The sequence below is a fragment of the Vulpes vulpes genome, chromosome 8 (genome assembly GCF_048418805.1).
Source record: "Vulpes vulpes isolate BD-2025 chromosome 8, VulVul3, whole genome shotgun sequence".
NCBI classification, from domain to species: Eukaryota; Metazoa; Chordata; class Mammalia; order Carnivora; family Canidae; genus Vulpes; species Vulpes vulpes.
Genome location: NC_132787.1, coordinates 104787697 through 104806961, shown reverse-complemented (window position 1 = coordinate 104806961; position 19265 = coordinate 104787697). Strand labels below are relative to the sequence as shown.

The 19265-nt window shown below is 51.5% G+C and overlaps 1 long non-coding RNA gene across 3 annotated transcripts in view; it reads left to right on the top strand.

Annotated features, from left to right (window-relative positions):
- Positions 1 to 9507: 9507 nt before the first annotated feature.
- The window catches only part of LOC112927775 (uncharacterized), a 44202-nt gene continuing 34444 nt past the window's right edge, over positions 9508 to 19265 (top strand). For 2 of the 3 annotated variants that reach the window (XR_003236625.2, XR_012003237.1), the window contains exons 1-3: positions 9508 to 9649; positions 10253 to 10354; positions 10735 to 10802. This is a non-coding gene — a long non-coding RNA (uncharacterized lncRNA). Of the gene's footprint in view, positions 9812 to 10252; positions 10355 to 10734; positions 10803 to 19265 lie in introns of all 3 variants that reach the window. The other variant, XR_003236626.2, reaches the window with a different exon arrangement.

Here is a 19265-nt window from a genome sequence, read left to right as displayed (position 1 = left end):
CTTTTGCCTCAATCTGAGCATTACCTTGTTGGATTCCTGACCTGCAGTAGAAAACTAGAGTTGCATGAGCTATATTAACACATGTTCTGTTTACACAGTAATTTTAGAAAGAAGTATAAAATAAGATACTTAATAGGATTAGTTTGAATCAGCCTGCCTTTGTGTTACCCCTGCTTTCTCCCTCCCCATCAAAAAAAAAAAAAAAAAACCCAGCCAGGAGGTTACGAGAAGGTGGTGGATGATATGCACTGATCCTTTGGCCACATTTGTTAACCTTTTTTTGTTGGGTAATCACTGACCTGTTCTTTTGTCAGTTTTCTTCATTTATTGTATAAATTGTCAAATAGTCAATTTAAAATTTTCTGTAACGGTGGCTGTCTTTTAAATTATTGTTACCTAAAGTGAATCTAGATAATGTGGTTCTTACCTTGTGCAACACAAAAGTGAATAAACGTTTTTGCCTCGCGTGTCGGGTGCAGACGGAAGTCGGAAGCAGATTTTCAGATCCTGCCTCCCCGTTGGTGCGTAACGTGAGGATTAATTTTTGCCAACTCCGATTCCGTTTCCTAAGCCGTTTAAAGGGAAGCAGGTTTTAGTCAAGCGTTTCAGTCTCAAAATTGAATACTGCACTGGGATTAAATGAGCTGTTCTTATGTCCGTTCCTTGATAAATTAATTCGCATTTCAGTTTAGGAAGAAAAATACTTTACCTGAAGATTTGAGTTTATTTGCTTTTCATCCATTTTGAGGAGGGGACTTCTGATCCCTGTTCTGGCACAAGGTCTATAGGAGAAGGGGTGCCTGAGAGGTGATGGTCAAAAGCATGCCCTATGCTGCCCACGGAGTCTGTAAGTCAGGATAGAGGGGGCTTAAATTCCCAACATGCGTGGGTGAGCTGCTGCTCGGCCTCAGTTTTCCTATCTTGTTACACGGTGCAGCTGGGTCTTCCTCGCTTTGCTCTTCCTCACCAAATTGAGCTGCGTGGACTTCTTGGTGGGCTGGGATTGGCCCCTCTGTCTATGAATGGCTTTTCCTGGCCCACCTTCCTAAAGCCTTTCTGAACTCACGACCTTGTCTAGCCTGCCACTTGAAATCTGCAGGTATGTGTGTGACCACAGCTGCCCCATCAGGCACTGTTCTGAAGCATAGGAGAGGTGGCAGGGAACCTAGCCAGCCCTCCGTGCGGCTTAGGTTCTCAAGGAGGAAGCTGAGGCGTGAGTGACTCGGTTAGACCGTGAGCCAGGGCAGGGAAGGCATAGCCGAGAACTTGAGGTGGATGGGAGCATTAGGAGAAGCTTGTGTTGGGGGGTGATCTTGTTTCTCTGTGGAGGAGGAGGAGGGAGGTGGGGACTGGTCCTCCAGATTCCCTTCCTGGTCTTCCTGCCAAGGCTCCTGTAGAAGGCACATTCAGAACTGAATGCCCCTGTCTTAGCATAAAGCCTCCTAGGATTGGGCCCTGGTGAATGAGAAATTAATTTGAGCTGAGTATTTTGGGGTGGGTGAGGTCTTGGGAGCAGGTGTATTCTGTGTCTTGGACGAACCTGAGATCGTTGCCTTCATACCCCAAGGGCACTAATATCATTGGATGTGTAAGTTCAGGGTGGTGGCAGACCCAATGGGGTGTTCCGGGCAGCCATGCTCTCAGGATCAACTTAAAACAGCTTCCCTGTGGGCCACCTGTGCCAGCTGCCCACTCTAGAACACACTTCTCATACTTCACCTAGAGGACCTGCAGCAGTTAAGTGGTTAGGCCACGGAGTCAGAATCGTCTGCTCGCCATGGCCTGTGATCTGAGCTGATGACCGGCTTCTTGTGGAGCTGGAACTGGATGGCTATTCAGGCCATCTGGCCAGGTTGCTGACTGGCTGTTTTTTTTTTTTTTTTTTTAAATTTTTATTTATTTATGATAGTCACACAGAGAGAGAGAGAGAGAGAGAGGGGCAGAGACACAGGCAGAGGGAGAAGCAGGCTCCATGCACCGGGAGCCCGACGTGGGATTCGATCCCGGGTCTCCAGGATCGCGCCCTGGGCCAAAGGCAGGCGCCAAACCGCTGCGCCACCCAGGGATCCCCTGACTGGCTGTTTATGTGTGCCATTGAGGATGAAGAACTCTGCCACCGTTGGCCTGGAGATCCTAATAGTGGTTTAATTCTGCATAGCAATATGGTTGCAGCTCCCCGGGGAACTGCTTTGGCTTTTGAGAGAGCAGGATTGTATGGCTTGGCCTGTTGGACCCAGAGAAGGCTGATAGCACACCCCACACCTCATCATCTCTCTCCCCCCCGCCGACTCTGCTTCTGTAGAGGAGGCTACCCCCCTGGTGTACTCTGGGCACTTGAGAGTATGATCAGTGATGGCCCTTGTTCCCTGCAGGGGATCCTCACATCAGGGTGTTTCCTGATGAGTGGCTAAACCCACTGGATGTAAGGTTCAGGGACCACAGACCCCTTGGCCTGCCTCTAAGTACTGGTGGTTCCAGCAAGAGAGCAGACTGAGGTGACTTGGACACCCCCCCTCCCCCCTCCCCCCTCCCCCAGTTTTAAACTCTTGGCCAGTCATCATAAAAGTTAAGTGCTAATGATTTCCTAAGGAAGGGCAATTTTCTGATGCTGGGAACAGACCAGGACTGGGAAAACAGGCTCATTGCAGCTCTGGGAGGGTAGTTCTTCCTTCCTTAGAGAAATTGGGGGGTGAGGAACCAAACACCTCTTGGATCTGGAGGGGAGGGATTGACCTCTATTAGTGGAGGAGCTAGAGCCAGAACGTGCTATCAAGCCAGGACCCCTAGTGAAGTGGGGCTAGGATATAATCCCATGGGAGGGGTAGGGTGGGGGGATAAACCTGTTCGTTTTCCTGGACTCCAAAGTCACAACCCCAGGCCTGTACCACTCACAAGTTTGTGGTCTAGAAACATATGTCAGCCCAACCTGGGTGCATGTGATGCTCACAGATGGTGTTCATCCTTGCCAATTTTAAAACATAGGAGGAAACCATATGATTGTAGGAACCACAGGTATGAAAATCCAGAAACTGGCGCCTGGGTGGCTCAGTTGGTTAAGGGGCCAACTCCTGATTTTGGCTCAGGTCATGATCTCCGGGGTCCTGAGAGCAAGCCCCTGGTTGGGCTCTGTGCTCAATGGAGAGTGCTTGAGAGTCTCTTCCTCTGGCCCTCCTCCTACCCACACCCTGTCTCTAAAAATAAATATTTTTAAAAATCCAGAAACTTAAAAAAAAAAAATCCAGAAACTTAAAATTAAGATGATACATGATATAATGGGTTCAGGGGGGGGAAAATGAAAACCCAAAGAACAGAATATTCTAAAGAAACGGGATGATTTTTTAAAAACTTGCTACAGTTTTTGGAATATAGCAAAATTACTGGAATTAAGGATCTTGGAGTTTAAAAAAAGAAAGATGCTTAGTAAGAGGAGACACAGCTGAGGGTGTATTGATGGGAAGGGACCTGAGGGATTACTGAGAAGTAGATGGGAGGGAGATGTGGATGATGGAAGGGGGTACATGTTATTTTTAAACAAAGTGTTCCTGAGGGACTGGATAGCTAATATTTAAAGAGATGATGACTGATGATTTTCTAGAAGTGACTCAAAAAGTGCAAGGAATCCCAATGAAAATAAATCCAGGGCAGCCTGGGTGGCTCAGCGGTTTAGTGCTGCCTTCAGGTGTAATCCTGGAGACCCAGGATCAAGTCTCATGTTGGGCTCCCTGCGTGGAACCTGCTTCTCCTTCTGCCTGTGTCTCTGCCTTTCTGTGTCTCTCATGAATAAATAAAATCTTAAAAAATTTCCATATCTAGACCCATTTATAGTGAATCTGCAGAGTATATAGACAAATGTCATTAAAGTTTACAGGAATGGTAGATCTATAAAGGAGTAATTATTAAGCAAAATTTTCAACAGCACTACAGTGGAAGCCAAAAGGTTATGGGACCAAATCTTTAAGTGCTGAGAAAATAAACTTATTTGAAAGTAAGAGAGACTTCAGACAAAGTTCATTCATACCCCTTCTTCAAAAGAATGACTAAAGAATACACTTTACAGAGAAAATTGAGCCAAAAGAAAGGATGGCAGTGAGTGAAGAAAGGTCAGCGGGTAGTGAATCTAAGTACTGATAAAATCAAGTGGACCCAGAACACTAGATGATACAGCAGGTCCCTGTGCTGTAAATAAGAGCAGGCCAGCAGGCTCAACACCAGATAACGTGAAGAGTCTAGAGTCCTTACAAGAACACACCAGAGTGTGTCACTTTCAAAGCGGTGGCAGAGTGAACAAGTGATCGGTCTAATAGAAAAAAAGGCAAGAGAAGTCAATGGAAAGCTTGGTAGATCAATAAGACCAATTCATGTGAGTAGACCAGTTAAAATCACAGAAACTCAAGATTTGACGAACTCTAGCTAGAAGCTGTTTCTGAACGTTACATAATGCAAAGGGGTGGGAAGGATGAGGGAAAGCCCTGGGCTACCCTGTGTCGTAAGAAAAAAAGGACTTTAAGGCAGAAAGGCTTACTGGAGAAAGCCTGATGCGGGGACTCGATCCTAGGACCCCGGGGTCATGCCCTGAGCCCAAGGCAGACACTCAACTGCTGCTGAGCCACCCAGGTGTCCCAAATCTAATCCTCTTTAGTCACTTTTTTTTTTTTAACTTCTCTAGTTGCATTGTCCCTGTGTTTGCTTTTATGCCAATTTTAGAGAGTCCTCTGAGTTTAGATGCAGTTGGTTGGAAGTTCAGACCTGGAGCCCAGCCTTTAAGGACTGTCTTCCTTTGCATTCCTTCCAGACATGAGAAGGTGCCTAGTCCTGTGTCCGGGCAGGAGCACCAGGGTGGGGTTCTGGGGCCCAGTGTGGGTTGGGCAGATGTAACCTACTGGCTGTTCACAAACGGTGCAACTGATACCATTTGGGCAACAGTAACATAGGGCAAGGAGTTGGGGCCTGGATAGTGGTGGGTGGCATGGCTTGCAGAGAGGGTGCATCAGGCCCTCCCAGTTTGGGTGGGCTGAGCCTTGCGGGGTATAGCCTGACCTGAAAGTTTATAGGATCAGGGCCAAGGCTGCCTGTGACCCAAAGAAGGCCTTTTTTTTTTTTTTTTCTTTTTTCTTTTGAGATTTATTTTAGAGCAAGAGTGTGTGAGTGAGAAGAGGGGCAGGAGAGAATCTTCAAGTACACACCCTGCTGAGCCCAGGGCTCAGTCTCACGACCCTGAGATCATGACCTGAGCTGAAACCAAGAGTTGGATCGATGAACCGATGAACCACCCAGGCACCCCAGAAGGCCTTTCATTCCTAACTCTGAATCGGGTGGAGGTGGTGGGAGGGGAGCTGTTGTGTCTCCTGGTGTTGGCTAGATGCTTTGGGACTGGGTAGGGCCTTGGAAAGCCTGGTTTTTCCCTCAGGCCACTGACTGACCTGCCCAGGATCAAAAGCTCCCTGGCCACAGCCCCTGCTGTTCCAGACTCCATGTGATGAGGGCTCTGTTCTTCCCCACCAGAGGCTTAGGACTTGGGTTAAGTTTGGGGAGGAGAGGGAGACTGTTTTCACCTTGGCTTTGGCATTTTGGGTGCAGAGGGGATGGGGCTGCTGCGGCCACCTGGCAGCCAGAAAGGCAGGCCTGTCGAGAGAGGAGCCCATACTCAGGAAAGGGGAGCTGGTCTGTGGATCTTCAGAGAAGACGAGGTCTTCGTGACCTTGCTCATTTTCTGAATCCAGCCATGCCTGAATTCCACTCCCCGGATTTTTCACTTAAGTAAGTCAATAAAGTCCTGATAGAATCAGGATGTTTGTGCCGCATGCAGCCAAGTTCTACCCAAACAGAAGCCACAGCTCTGAATTCATGGGATCCACAACCACCCCTGGTGAGTGTTGGTGGGGGGCGGGTGGAGAGGGGGACATGGATGACCAGGCCTATTTTACATCCGTGTTCAGGAGGCTCAGGGAGGTCATGGGCCTTGCTGAGGACCACAGGTAGAAACACGGCAGCCAACCAGGACTGGAACTTGGGTGTCCTGCCCCCAGCCCTAGGCCTCCACTCCGGACCTGAGGAAGTGGCTTCTACTCAGCAAGGACCGTGTCCTCGCTCCCCTTGTTCTGTGCTGCCTCAACCAGTGTCACGGGGGCCAGGTGGCCTATCTGGGCGGGAGTCTCACCTGTCATCACGGGCACAGGCTTTGGACCCAGGGAGCCACTCCCAACCTCTGCTCGAGACTCCCAAACGAGGTCGTGGGCCTGTAGAGTCTGCACTGCGCTACGAAGGCTGCCTGCGGAGGGTGACACATCACACAGCTAATTGGAACCTCCGGCTCAGTAACCGAACTTGAAAGTGGAAAACAGGAAGGTTCCAGCTGTTTCCAGAAGGCTTGGGAACTAGCTACCTGTGTGTGGCTTGCAATGTGCCTCTCCTCCACCTGGGGGGGCAGCCTCTCCTGCAGGAGCCAAGGACAGGTACCGTCACATTTACCGTGGAAGGTGTGCAAACAGGTGCCTGCCTGGGGCTGCCCCGGCCTCCCTTGGGCCCATCTGAGTTTCAGTTGCTGAGCTAGCTTCATGCTACAGGGGGCCTGTTTGTTGGTGCAAGGACAGCAGCAAAAAAGCCTGGCTTTAGAAATTGTCACTCTGAGGGGCGCTGGCTGGCTTAGTTGATAGAGCCTGCGACTCATGATCTCAGGGTTGTGGGTTTGAGCCCCACGTTGGGTGTAGATTCCTTTAAAAAATAAAATCTTAAAAAAAAATTACATTGTGAGAGTCAGGTGACTAATGCCTAGCAAATATTTTCAAACAGCTTTGTTGAGATATAATTACGGGCCATCCAATTCACCCATTCAAAGTGCAAATTTCACTGGCTTTTATATATTCACAGAGTTGTGTAACCACCATCACAGTTGACTTTAACATTTTCCTACCTTCGGAAAGAGACCCTACACCCATTGGCAGCCCCTCCCCACTCCCCCTTCCCCTCCCAACCCCAGGCAAACCCCTGCCCAGAAGATCTGTAGGTTTGATTTGGCACGTTTCTGAAATGCTCAATAAATGCAAGTTACGAATGGAAGAGGTGCTGGATTTTATTTCTGAGAGATGATTTAGAGTGTTAGAGCCAACAAAGAGGTGATGTGTCTACTTTGCAGGGAGAGACTTGATTAATGTTTCAGAAAGCTCTTCTTTTCTCTTGCATATTAGACAAAAAATTTGCATTAAAAAAGATTCATGACATTGCCTGGAAGTGGTCTGTGGCAGCAGAGCTGGAGAGCCTGTGAGCCGGCTGGTTGAGCTTCGTTTCTTCATCCCTGGATCATCAAACGTTAACATAGTGTCTTTCCTCCCTCTGTGCCTGGCTCTGTGCTGCGGTGGGGGTGGGGGTGGGGGGACTGGGGGTGGGGGACAGACCAAAGGGTGGGGCCCCCAAAACTAGGCCCAGGGCCCAATCTGGTCCACTGCCTGTTTTTGTACAGATTCTGAGCTAAGAATTTTTAAAAATTTGTAAAAAGAATACTTTGTATTCTTAAATGACACAGTCCACATTTCAGCACTCACGGATGGCTCCCCAGGGGCAGAAGCACACTCACGGTGTACTGTCCACTACCTGCTTTCACGCTGCCACGGCAGAGTGAACCGGCCGTATTTAGGTAGAGCTAAAATATTTTTTGTTTGGACCTTTCCAGAAGGCATTTGGTGACTTCTCAGTGGGACGTGACCTTGCTCTTGAGGGTCCACAGTCAAGTTGGGAAAAGGGAAAGTGGGAGATGGTCAGTGATAAAGCTGGGGAGCACGGGCAGTAGGGCAAATTACTAAATTTTTAGGAATTTTGTGAGTGTGTTAGCTTGCTAGGACTGCCATAAGGAAATATGGACTGGGCGGCTTGCACAACAAATTTATTTCCTTACACTTTTGGAGGCTGGAAATCCAAGACCAAGGTGTCGGCAGGGTTGGTTTCTTCCTGAGGCCTCTCTCCTTGGCTCGCAGACGGGCCGTGTCCTCTGTGTCCTCACACGGTCGCTCGTCCATCTTTCCATCCTAATCTCATCCTACAAGGACACTGGTCAGACTGGATCAGGGCCCACCCTTAATGATTTTATTTAACTTTAATTACCCCTTTTAAACACCTTATCTCCAAAACCAGTCACACTGAGGCATTGGGGGTTGGGACTTCAGCACATGACTCTTAGGGGGACACAATTCAGCTTGTAACACTGAGCTAGTTGTTAGATACAGTCATTAGAAAGTAAGTTATACAAGCTCAAAGTTAGATAAATTATATTAAAGGAAAAATAGTGGAAATACTCAAACCCTGTCTTACCACTTGTTACTGTCATCTGTGCTCCTGAGGCTGTCTTGCACCTGTTGCGTCTCTACCATAGAAATAACTGTATAACGGTGTATTGCTGAGCATTTGGTAGCTCAGAATTGGCTTTGGTGAGAGTGTTTATACCATGGGAATTATAAATGCTACAATTCAGGATCCCTTTTGGAGTGCTGGCGGTGAAACATTTACTAACACAGCACTGGTGCAGGGCCCTAAGGGCTGAGGTGGTCAGCCTGGGTGCCATGCGGTACAGAGGAGGATGCCAGGCTTTGGGGAGGCAGGAAGGTTTTCATAGACAAGAGGATGCCAAGGGGCACCATGGAGGGGGAGGAGGGGTGACCTGGGTTTGCAAAGCCCTGAGGCAAGAGAGAGCACCCTGTATCTGGGGATGGCGGCCTATGGTCCCAGTAGAGCAGGAGTCCCCTGATGGGAATCCAAGAGACTGGTGATGGGTGCTTGGGCAGGACCTTGGGGAGCCACTGAAAGACTAGGAGCTGGGCGCAGTGGGGAGGGACAGGTGAGGAGTGGACTAGTGGCTGTCAGTGGGTTTGCATTTGGGACTAGTGGCCTGTGCACAGTGTGCAAGCAAGGCCCCGTGACTTGCTCTCTCTGTGCCCTCTGCAGGTGGAAGGCTCTCCGCCGGTGATGCTCGCTGAATGGCCGCATCCTCCCATTCATTTTGAAATCTTTAAAAGGGGACTCGGCTTTCGTCTCCAGTTAGAGTTCGAGCTGGAAATAATCTGAACGCTGAGCAGAAGGAGAACAGGTGAACGAATTAGGGAGTATCTCTACCAGGGAGTGCGAAACCGGTCACTATGGGTGGTAAATAAATGAAGGCCACGCAGCCCCGCGGAGAGCAGCTCGCAGGAGAGGGGGGGATGGAAATAGCAGCACATAAATTATACGTGTACCGTGGTTACGATGGCATAAAAATCTGGGTACATACGGGTAAAGACAGGAGGTATCGCAAATGGAGAAAGGAAAACAGGGAGGTGGGAGTGACAGCAGTTTTTCTCTCTGTTCTGTTTTCCTGTTTTAATTTTCCTGTAATAAATATTGAAGAGCGGTTGTGGCAACTAAGGCGGTACGTCCCCGGGCAGATGGCTGGTGCCCCCCCCCCCCACCACCCACCACCCCAGAGCCTGGAGGGCTGGGCCCGCCCCGGAGCTGTCACCGGAAGTGCCCTGCAGTGTGCCGGCTGAATCACGCAGACGTCATGGCCACTCGCAGGGCCTGCTGGTGACTCACGCGTGCGCCCACTCCTCTGCGGTTGCCTCTGGTTGGAGCTCAGGGAACCCGGAGCCAGTTCCCGGGGGGCCAGCTCTGAAGCCCCCCCTTTCAGGTCAGAAAGCCTTGGGCCCTGGAGCCCAGCGCGCCCAGCTACGTCCCCGCCCTGCTGCTCAGGAGACTTTCTCCAGGGCCCAGGGCTGAAGTCTGCGGGTGGCAGAGCCAGGACCTCGGGCGGAGAGTTAGGCTGTGCTGGGATGACGTCCCTTCTGTTGAGGTGACCGCCCCCGCCCCGGGGAGGCTGTCAACCCGGGGGCAGGACCATCTCCTCCTTTTGCATCCTGGTTCTCACCACAGAGGCCTCAGCTCTCAGCATAGGTGGTGGCTGCTTGTGTCTGGGAGCCTGGTGTCTGAGGCCTGGTCTTGGAGTCGAGAGAGCAGGCGATGAAGGGTCTTGTGTCCCAACGTCCCAGAGATTGGGTGAAGAGAAGGGTGGGATTGGGTCTAGGGAGGAGGGAGGGGGTTGAGAGCAGGTCCCGACCTGTTCTTGATGGGAAGGAAAGAGGGGAGGGGTGGGCGAGAGGACTGCTGTTCCAGGGCCAGAAAGTAGCGCACACAAGACACAAAACAATTGGGAGGAGGGGTGAGGCGTGGGGTGGAGAGGCCGTTAACTCACCTGTGTTGACTGAGAGCCCTACTACGTGTCTGCTCTGCTCAGGTGCCAGGGAGACAACGAAACACAAAGCAGGTGAAGCGCAGGCCCTCGTGGAGATTGTGCAGCCCGGGGGACCTGGGAAACCAGCCAACTAACTGATGTGCGGTAAGTCGGGGGAAGGAAATGGAAGTAGGGAGGAGGCGGTGACAGGCAAAGGGGTCATGCTCTTTCATGTGGGTAGTGGAGGAAGAGCTCCGAGGAACTGGAGGAGGAAGTGGGGGACAAACCGCATGGTTAGCAGAGGAAAGCTTGTTTTTGGCATTGGCGTTGCTAGTGCAAAAGCCCTGCGGCAGGGATGCTTTTGTTTTTTTGTGTGGCCAGAGCAGAGTAAGGGATGGGGGTGGCAGTGTGTGTGTGTACAGTGGGTCTGGTGGGGCCTTGTAGGCCCCGGTAAAGAGTCTGGATTTCATTCTGAGTGGAATGAGAAGCGTGGGAGGTTTGGGATCAGTCTTAACCTTTTCAAAGGCACACTCTTGTTTCCATAGGTCGAGCGTCAGTGGGCGTGCCCCAGGGGAAGCAGGAGCCTTGCTCCCAGCCTGTCCCAGTTGTCCAGGTCAGAGGTGCTGGAGACTTGCAGGGTGGTGAGGGGCAGTAGTGGAGGTGGCAGGCAGGCCGAGTTCTGGGTTGGAAAGACAGCCAGCGGGATCAGATCAGGGGTTGCCTGCGTGTGACAGAGGAGTCAGAGGCTCCAGGGTCCTGGAAGGGTGAACTCTTCTTGGGTGAACTCTTTTTGGGGCCAAGCGGTTTTATCTGGAGGAGAGGACGCAGGCGATGGGCGGGTAGGGTCGGCATTCGCACCAGTCAGCCAGCACTGCCACAACCAGGCAGGGGTGCAGGGCACAGGGTGCTGGGCGCTCGGACCCCACATCTGGGCTTCTCTATCCCTCCTGTGATGCATCCTTGGGAGGGGACGGACACCCTTTCCCATCCTGTTCCGTCTCTGCAGCTACTACCACCTACCCACGTCCTCTCACACCTTAGCTCTGCTTCCTCCCCGTCTCACCACTACCCTGCGTTCTGGTCCCGAGAGGCTGAGACCTTTGCTATGAGGCGCTGTCGTGGGCTGTTCTAAGGCCTTTTCATATACTGACTCATTCACTCCTCACAAAGTCCCTTCACGATTGAGGGACCAAAGGCACAGAGAGGCTGAGTGCTTGCCCAGGGTCACACAGCCAGTTAAGGGGAGGAACTGGTGCTTGAGCCTGGCAGCAGGGCAGGCTGGTTCCAGAATTGCTCTGAACCTTTATGTCCATCGTGCCGCCCCCTTGTGGCCGTGGCCACCCTTCAGGCCCCCCCCCCCCCCCCCCCCCCCCCCCCCCCGGTCCCCGTGATCCTATACCTACCCCTCCAATGGCCCCTTTTCAGTCTTCGCCTTCTGCTGTACGCACTCTGCCGTCCTCTGCACCTGCAGGGTTTTCTCCTGGGGCCTCTTCACCCCTGTCTGTGGAGCTCAACATGGGTTTTGAGTTCCAGACCGAACATTCAACTAGACATCTCCGCTTGGGCGCCCTGCCGACACTGCCCCAAATGCACCCCAAATATGCTGGCCTTCTGTCTGGCAAATGGCACTCTGGCCCCTAGGAGCTGGGGGGCAGATCCAGGTGTGGGCTGTGCTATTTCCTGTATGGTCAGGAGGGGGAGCCTCGCACCCTCCCTTCTGCACCCCCCTCCCCATGCCCAGTACCACCTGCTGATCCACTCCCAGTTGCCCTCTAGTGCAACGACTGGAGCACTGGAGATCCCCAAGGCCACCTCGCCTGGGGTATGGCCACACTCTGGTCAGGCTGCCCGCTCCTGCTCTGTCTTCCCCTGGTCCGTTATCCACACAGCGCCTAGAATGATCTTGCAGAGAGCATATTGGGTGCTAAAGCCCTCAGGGCGCCCCTGCTCCTCAAGGTGAAGGCCTCATCCTGCACTAGCCCAGGTGCCTCGCTGGCTTCACCTTGCCAGCCGTGCCCGGACCCTCCCTGAGCCTCGGGGCTCCAGACACACTGCTTCTGCGACTCCCACCCCCTGCCTGGACCTGGCTACCTGTCCAAGTTCTGCGCCATCTGGGCTCAGCCTGGGCACCTCCCCAGATGTGCCCCCATGGCCCGCGATGTACCCGCCCTGAGAGTCTGCTGTGTAGAATGCACCTGTCTTCCACTTTGCTGACGCTCCTCCCACCCTGTGGGTTGTGAGCCCCCCGAGGCCAGGGACGGGATCTACTGTCCCCACAGTATCTTCAGCCAGCCCCGGACACGGGCACAGCACTCTGGATTCTCTCAAATAAATGTTTACTGAGTGAATGAGTGAATGTGGGAGCCAGTGGGTAACCGACCTGGGGGAGGCTGCTGTCCCCGCCACGACAGCAGGAGGGTCACAGCAGTGGGGACTGAAAGAGGTAATGTGGGTGCCTGGGTGGCCCGGTCAGTGGAGCATCTGCCTTTGGCCCAGGTCATGATCCTGGGGGTCCTGGGATCGAGCCCCACGTCAGGCTCTGTGCTCAGCGGAAGTCTGCTTGTCCCTCTCCCTCTGCCCCTCCTCCCACTTGTGCGCTCTCTTTCTCTCTCTCTCAAATACATAAAATCTTAAAAAACAAAACAAAACAAAACCAGAGAGCGAAATGATGCTTTGGAGCCTCTGGCCCCAGAGGGGATAGTTGGTACGTGGGGCTCACCGCCAGCTCCTCATCCTCTCCCCTGTCCATCTGGCTAACCTGCGAGTGGCCGTGGTGCTAACTGACCATTCTGTCCGTCCTGCCGCTGCCGCCCCCTCACAGGGCCTTCTGGAGACAGTCCCGTACTCCAGATGCTCAGGCTTTCCGGGCCCGGAGCCCGACCCGAAGGTGGAATCCTTGGGGCATACTTGTCCCTGGCTCGGGGCCGGGCTGTGCTCCCTTCTGAGGACTCAGAGAAGCCTGAGTCGGCAGCCAGCGCCCCAGGCACCTCGTTGGGTGCTCCCCAGGTCAGAGGCGAGGTCTCGCATCTACTCGCTAATGCACGATTTATTTCTTTTGCAAGTTTCTCTGGGACCTGTGCTTGTCCAGATGTTTGCATGATGTGGCGGGAAATGAGGTTTATGGAGCTGCTGGCAGAGTACCATTTGGCATCCCTGCGGTTCTAGAGATTTGGGGGGCCTTGGAGCTCGGGCTCCAGCTGCATGCGGCTGCCTGCGTCCTTGCAGCATTTAGCTTCTGAGCCCGGCAGCTTCCTCGGCCCCAAACACGTGAGCGACCTCATGACTCTGCCCCTCTAGTGATCCCCGACAAACTGTTCAGCGCGTAGGTGGAATTCCTATTTTTAATAGCCAAGTTGTTGAGAAATTGTGGGGCTTCTACTTCCTTTGGAACAGAAGGCTTCCAGAAATATTTATACCTTTGCTTCTATAGAATCTAGGAAATCATCCCAGCCCAGAGGAGGTCAGCAGGTGGCGTGGCATCACCTAGGAGACGGCCCCAGTGACATCACCATGCTCACCCAGTTGGGCTGGCCAGTCCTCTCAGTCGGCTGGCCCTGCTCTCTTTTGGGGAGGGGGTCTTGGTAAGGGTTGGTGGGACCAGGTCTTGGGAGCTGCCAGTGTCATGCTGAGGGATCTGAACCCTGTCCCTGAGTCCTCAGTGAGTTTTAGTGGAGGACTAACAGATCGGATGTGCATTTCCGAGAGGTCAGAGGCAGTGGATTAGAGCTGCGTCCTGTCAAGGCTTTCATTTTGCAAGAGACCTGTGTACAGTGCCAGGGCACAATCCCTCTAACCCTGTGCAGTACATTCCAGCATTTTCTGTTCTGTTCTGTTTCATTTGTTTTTCTAAAAATGCTGTTTGCAACCCTCTGCACTGATTTCCCATCTCCCTGAATGTTTTTTGATCTGAAGTTGGAAAAGCAGCACTGGATTGGAGAGAGGAAGCCCGGGCAGAGGCTGCTGTCACTGTCCAGGTGGGATGGGAGTGCCAGGCCTGGGGCAGACGGGGGTGAGGTGGGGCAAGGGGGCTTCCATCGGGGCAGGCCTTGGGCCCCCAGGGCTATGCGCTGCACCTTGGATCTGCGGGCTCCGTGTACCCCCTTCAGGAGACTTGGGGCGGCCCCTGAAGCCACAAAGGGGGCTAGTGATTGTGTCGAGGTGGGGATCCAGAAGCTGTGCTTTCATAACTCAGACATGCTGCGTGGTGTCTGAAAGTCATTTCATTAAATGTCACGTGGAATCAAAATAGAAATTACATCTTTGGGACAAAGCCCATTGAGCCAGGAGCCAGGCATGCTGAATTGGACCCAGAATAGTTTCATGGAAGCTGGGACTGTGGATCCAGGCAGCCCTGTCTCCAAGGCCAGCCTCTCCCCACCTGGCTCACACTAGAACCTCCAGATGTGACAGGTGGTTCTAGAGCTGTTGGCTCAGAGGAATCAGCGTGGCTGGGGGGGTGGTGGGCAGTGGTGACAGCGCCCGTTTGTCACTCTCCTAGGTAGCCGTGCTGAGCTGAAGAGCCACTTACGTCCTCCCTGATCCCCGTTTACCTTCCAGGAGGTACCCTTACCATATTTGAGGAGGCTCAGGGGGATCAAGGTATTGGTCTGAGGTCACAGAGCTGGTGACAGGCAGGGATGGGGTTTGAACTCCAGACAAGCTTCCACAACATTTTCCCTCCTGCATCCTGGGCTCCTGCCTTGTTGCTCCTGGTTCTTGCAACTAGCTGACCAAGGTTGAGAGAGATGCCCAGATTAAATCTGGGTACCTGGGGGAGGGGCTTGGGCCTTGGCAAGTTTGAGGCCCCCTGGCAATCCTAGCATCCTGCTAACTGGGGACCACTGCTTTGGGAAGGGATGGGAGTGGCCTTCGTGTCTGCCTTCCATCCCAGCCTCTTCTCCGTGGTCTGTTCATTCAGCCAGTGCATGAGAAGCACTTTCCTCTGGAGGCCTGGCAACCCACACCTGGCAGCCCTGAGCAGATCCCACCCCGCCCCACCTCCATGTGAGGCTCATCCCCACAGCCCTGCCCTAAGGTGTGTGCTCTTCCCCCTGCACCCTGCCTCTAGGTGTGTGCTCAGCCCCCTATCCCTGCCCCCAGGTGTGTGCTCACACCCCCACCCTGCCCCCAGGTGTGTGTTCCGTCCCCACCCCTGCCCCCAGGTGTGTGCTCACACCCCCCACCCTGCCCCCAGGTGTGTACTCATCACCCTCCTCCAGGCCTCCACCTCCCCAAGTGAGCCAGGCTTGGAAGGCAGGAGAGCTGGGGTGAAGTAGGGTGGAGCAGGCCCTGAGGGGTACCTGGTGAGCCCAGAAGGGGAGGGAGGAGGGCTGGTGGGGAGGGCACCCACTCTGAGCCTGGGTGGAGGGAGGGGTGTACTAGAAGAGTGAGGAGATGCCCAGGGGCTGGTTTTCAGATCCCTTACTTTGACCTTTATGCATGTTCTATCCATTTCTTAGGTTGTTTTTTTCTTTTTTCTGACTTCCTACTTTGGAACATAAGTGATTTCCTCTTCTGGGGGGTTCTGTTTAATTAATTAATTAATTTTTAAAGATCTTATTTATTTATTCATGAGAGACACAGAGAGGAGAGAGAGAGAGAGAGAGGGGCAGAGACACAGGCAGAGGGAGAAGCAGGCTCCGCACAGGGAGCCCGATGTGGGACTCGATCCCGGGACTCCAGGATCACACCCTGAGCCGAAGGCAGGTGCTAAACCGCTGAGCCACCCAGGCATCCCTGGGTTCTGTTTATTTTAATATAAGTTTTTAAGACTCTGGATTTTCCCTGATTTGTGTAGCTGAGTCCTGTAGAATCTCACATGTGGTGGGATTATTTCTAGACCTTCTGCAGAAGTTTGGGTTTGAGCCATTTCTTCGACTCGTAAGTTGAAGACTTTTTCTGCCTCAAGATGGTAGACGTCTCCCCCTAGATTTTGTCATTTATTTTTCATATAATTACACCATGATTATAATTATAGAATGTTTTACGTCGTTGCTACCTTTTGGATTTTATTAGGATTTTCTCCTTGTTATTCCAGAGTGATTTCTTTTTCCTTTTTCCCAGCTTTATTATGGTATAAATGACATACAATAATCTGTGCACGTTTAACCTGTGCTGTTTAATAAGCTTTATGCGCCCATAAAACCATCACAACAATCAAGCTAATGAACATCTACATCACTCCAGGTTTGCTCTCACCCCTTTGTGATTTCTCCCTTGGGCTCCTCCTTCCCCTAACCCTGTCCTCAGGCCACTCCTGAACTGCTTTCTGCTTATAGATTAGTTTGCATTTTCTAGAAATTAATCTAAATGGAGGCTTCTAGCATATCTTTTCATTTGTCTGGCTTCTTTCACTTGGAATTATTTTGAAATCCATCCTGTTGCATGTAACCAGGGTCCGTCCCTGTTCATTGCTGTGTAGTGTTCCATATTGTGGATGCGCCGTGTTTACTTATCCATCCAGCTATTAGTGGACATTCGAGTTTTTCCCCTTTTTGGTTCTTATGAATAAAGCTGCTATGAACATTCATATGGAAGTCTTTTAGGGACGTAGGGTTTCATTCCTCTCCGATAAATACCGACGAGCAGAGGGGCTGGTGAGAGAGAGAGTGTGTGTGTGTATGTTTCACTTTTTTTTGTTTGGTTATTTCACTTCTTAAGAAATTCCCAAACCATTTTCTAGGTGATGATCCATTGTACACATCCATGAGCACATGAGAGCAACAGGAGTGTTCTAGATGCTTCACATCCTCATGTGCCCTGTCTTTTAAGTTTTAACCCTCCTAGCAGGTGTCCAGTCCTGGAGTTTTAATTTACATTTCACTGATTGGTGACATTGAGCCTTTTTGCATGTGCTTATTTTTCATATGTGTATCTTCTTTGGTTGACTGTCTATTCAAATCCTTTGTCTTGGGGCGCCTAGGAGGCTCAGCTGGGGAAGTATCCAACTCTTTTTTTTTAAATTAAAAAAAAGTATTCATTCGAGAGAGAGAACATGAGTGGGGAAGGGGCAGAGGGAGAGGGGGAAGCAGGCTCCCTGCTGAGCAGGGAACCCAACTCGGGGCTTGATCCCAGGACCCTGAGATCATGACCTGAGCTGAAGGCAGACACTTCACCAACTGAGCCCCTAGGCACCCATGCATGCGACTCTTGATTTCAGCTCAGGTCATGGTCTCAGGGTCAGGAGTTAAAAAAAAATAAAATTAAAAAACACACACACACACAACAAATACTTTGTCTTATTAGGTTGTGAGGGTTATTTATATTTTCTGGATACAAGTCCTTTGTTAGATTTGAAAATATGATTTGTAAATGTTTTCTACAGTCTATGCCTTTCCTCCTCATTTTCTCCAGGGAAAATCTTGAAAACAAAGATTTTTCATTTCAGTGAAGTCCAACGTACTGTTTTTTTTTTTTTTTTTTCCTTTTATAATTAGTGTTTTTGTGTGCCCTGTCTAGGAGATCCTTCCCAACAACTATAAGATCAGGAGGGTTTCTCCTGTGTTTTCTTCTAGAAGCTCTGTAGTTTTAGCTCTTACATTTAAGTTCATGATCCATTTTTTAGTTAATTTTCGTGTACAGTGTGAGGCAAGAGTCATGGTTTATCTTCTGCATGTGGCTGTCTTTGCATTGGCTTCAGGAAGGAGAAGTGGGAGTTTCCAGCTCCTGTGCTGTGTTCAAGCTATAAGGCCCCATCCGATGGGCTTTCTTTCTTTCTTTCTTTCTTTCTTTCTTTCTTTCTTTCTTTCTTTCTTTCTTTCTTTTTAAAGATTTTATTTATTTATTCATGACACACACACACACACAGATTGGCAAAGACACAGGCAGAGAAGGAGGCTGTATGCAGGGAGCCCGATGTGGGACTCGATCCCTGGTCTCCAGGATCACGCCCTGGGCCGAAGATGGCGCTAAACTGCTGAGCCACCCGGGCTGCCCCGATGGGTTTTCTTTAAAATGTCAAGCTTATAGTCTCTGATGGGGTGGAGACTTGTGAAAATGGCAAAATAAATTAGAGAGAAATAAATAAGCTAAATATTTTGCATATCTGCGTGTCATGTGTTAAATTTCAGCCTCCTGTGAGACCTCCTGTGCCGTGATTTCTCGTGTCTGTGGTCTGCAGACAGAAGGTACCAGTTCCTCTGTCCATCCAGCTGGTCAGCCCTGCAGGGCAGCCCACTCCATGGAGTGCAGAGGACACAGGCTAGACTCAACCCGAACCGTGTGTCCCCAGCTCCAGCCTTTACTGCCAGGCTGTTGTTTCCTTACTGGAAAGTGAGGGTGAGGCCCAGTAGCTGCCACTGAGCCCTGAGCCATTAGTCCTGGCCGGGGTGACGCCTGCCCTCTTCTTTCCTGTCCTCTCTAGCATATAGGATTTCCCCAAAGACACTGCAAAGAGCTCTCCCAGAGCCAGAATCCCCCAGCTGCAGGAGTGGTGGTGCCGAGCCAGGATTATGTGACCACCATCGTGCCCCCAGCGAGGTATAATTATGTTACCAGGTTCTCGCAACATAGACTGTGCATTAAAGATAAGGAAGCTGAGCCCAGAGAGGTTGTTCAACTTGTTCAAAGTCACACAGGCAATCTCCTACACTCAGTCACCTGACTCCAAAGCCCACCGCCCCCCCCCCACTGCTCTCCGAGGACTTGGCAGTTGTGGCCAGAGCCTGCCTGGGTCTATGGGTAGACCCTGACGGCACCCCAAGGAGCCCCTCTAGATTTTGGAAATATAACTACTCTCAAAGCTAAATTTCAAGTCAGTTTATAATGGAACAGAGACCTGCACAGTCTTCTTAAAGAGAGAACAGCTTCCAGGCCTATAAGCCCTAACGGGAGAGGAGTGACTACTGTGAGCCAGGAAAAGGTAGTCCAGCAAGGTCCAAGGTGGCAGGAGCCAGCTGCGTTTGCTCTGGGAGTAGGCATACATGAGTCCTCAAGCCCCCAGGGTCTGTTTGCTGCCCAGGGAAGCGCTTACCTTCAGGAAGAGAGAATGGAGGTGCAGGAGCCAGGCCAGCTCACTCATCCATTCCCCCAGTAATGATTCGGGGAGCTCTCACTACGAGAAAGGGACTGCTGTGGA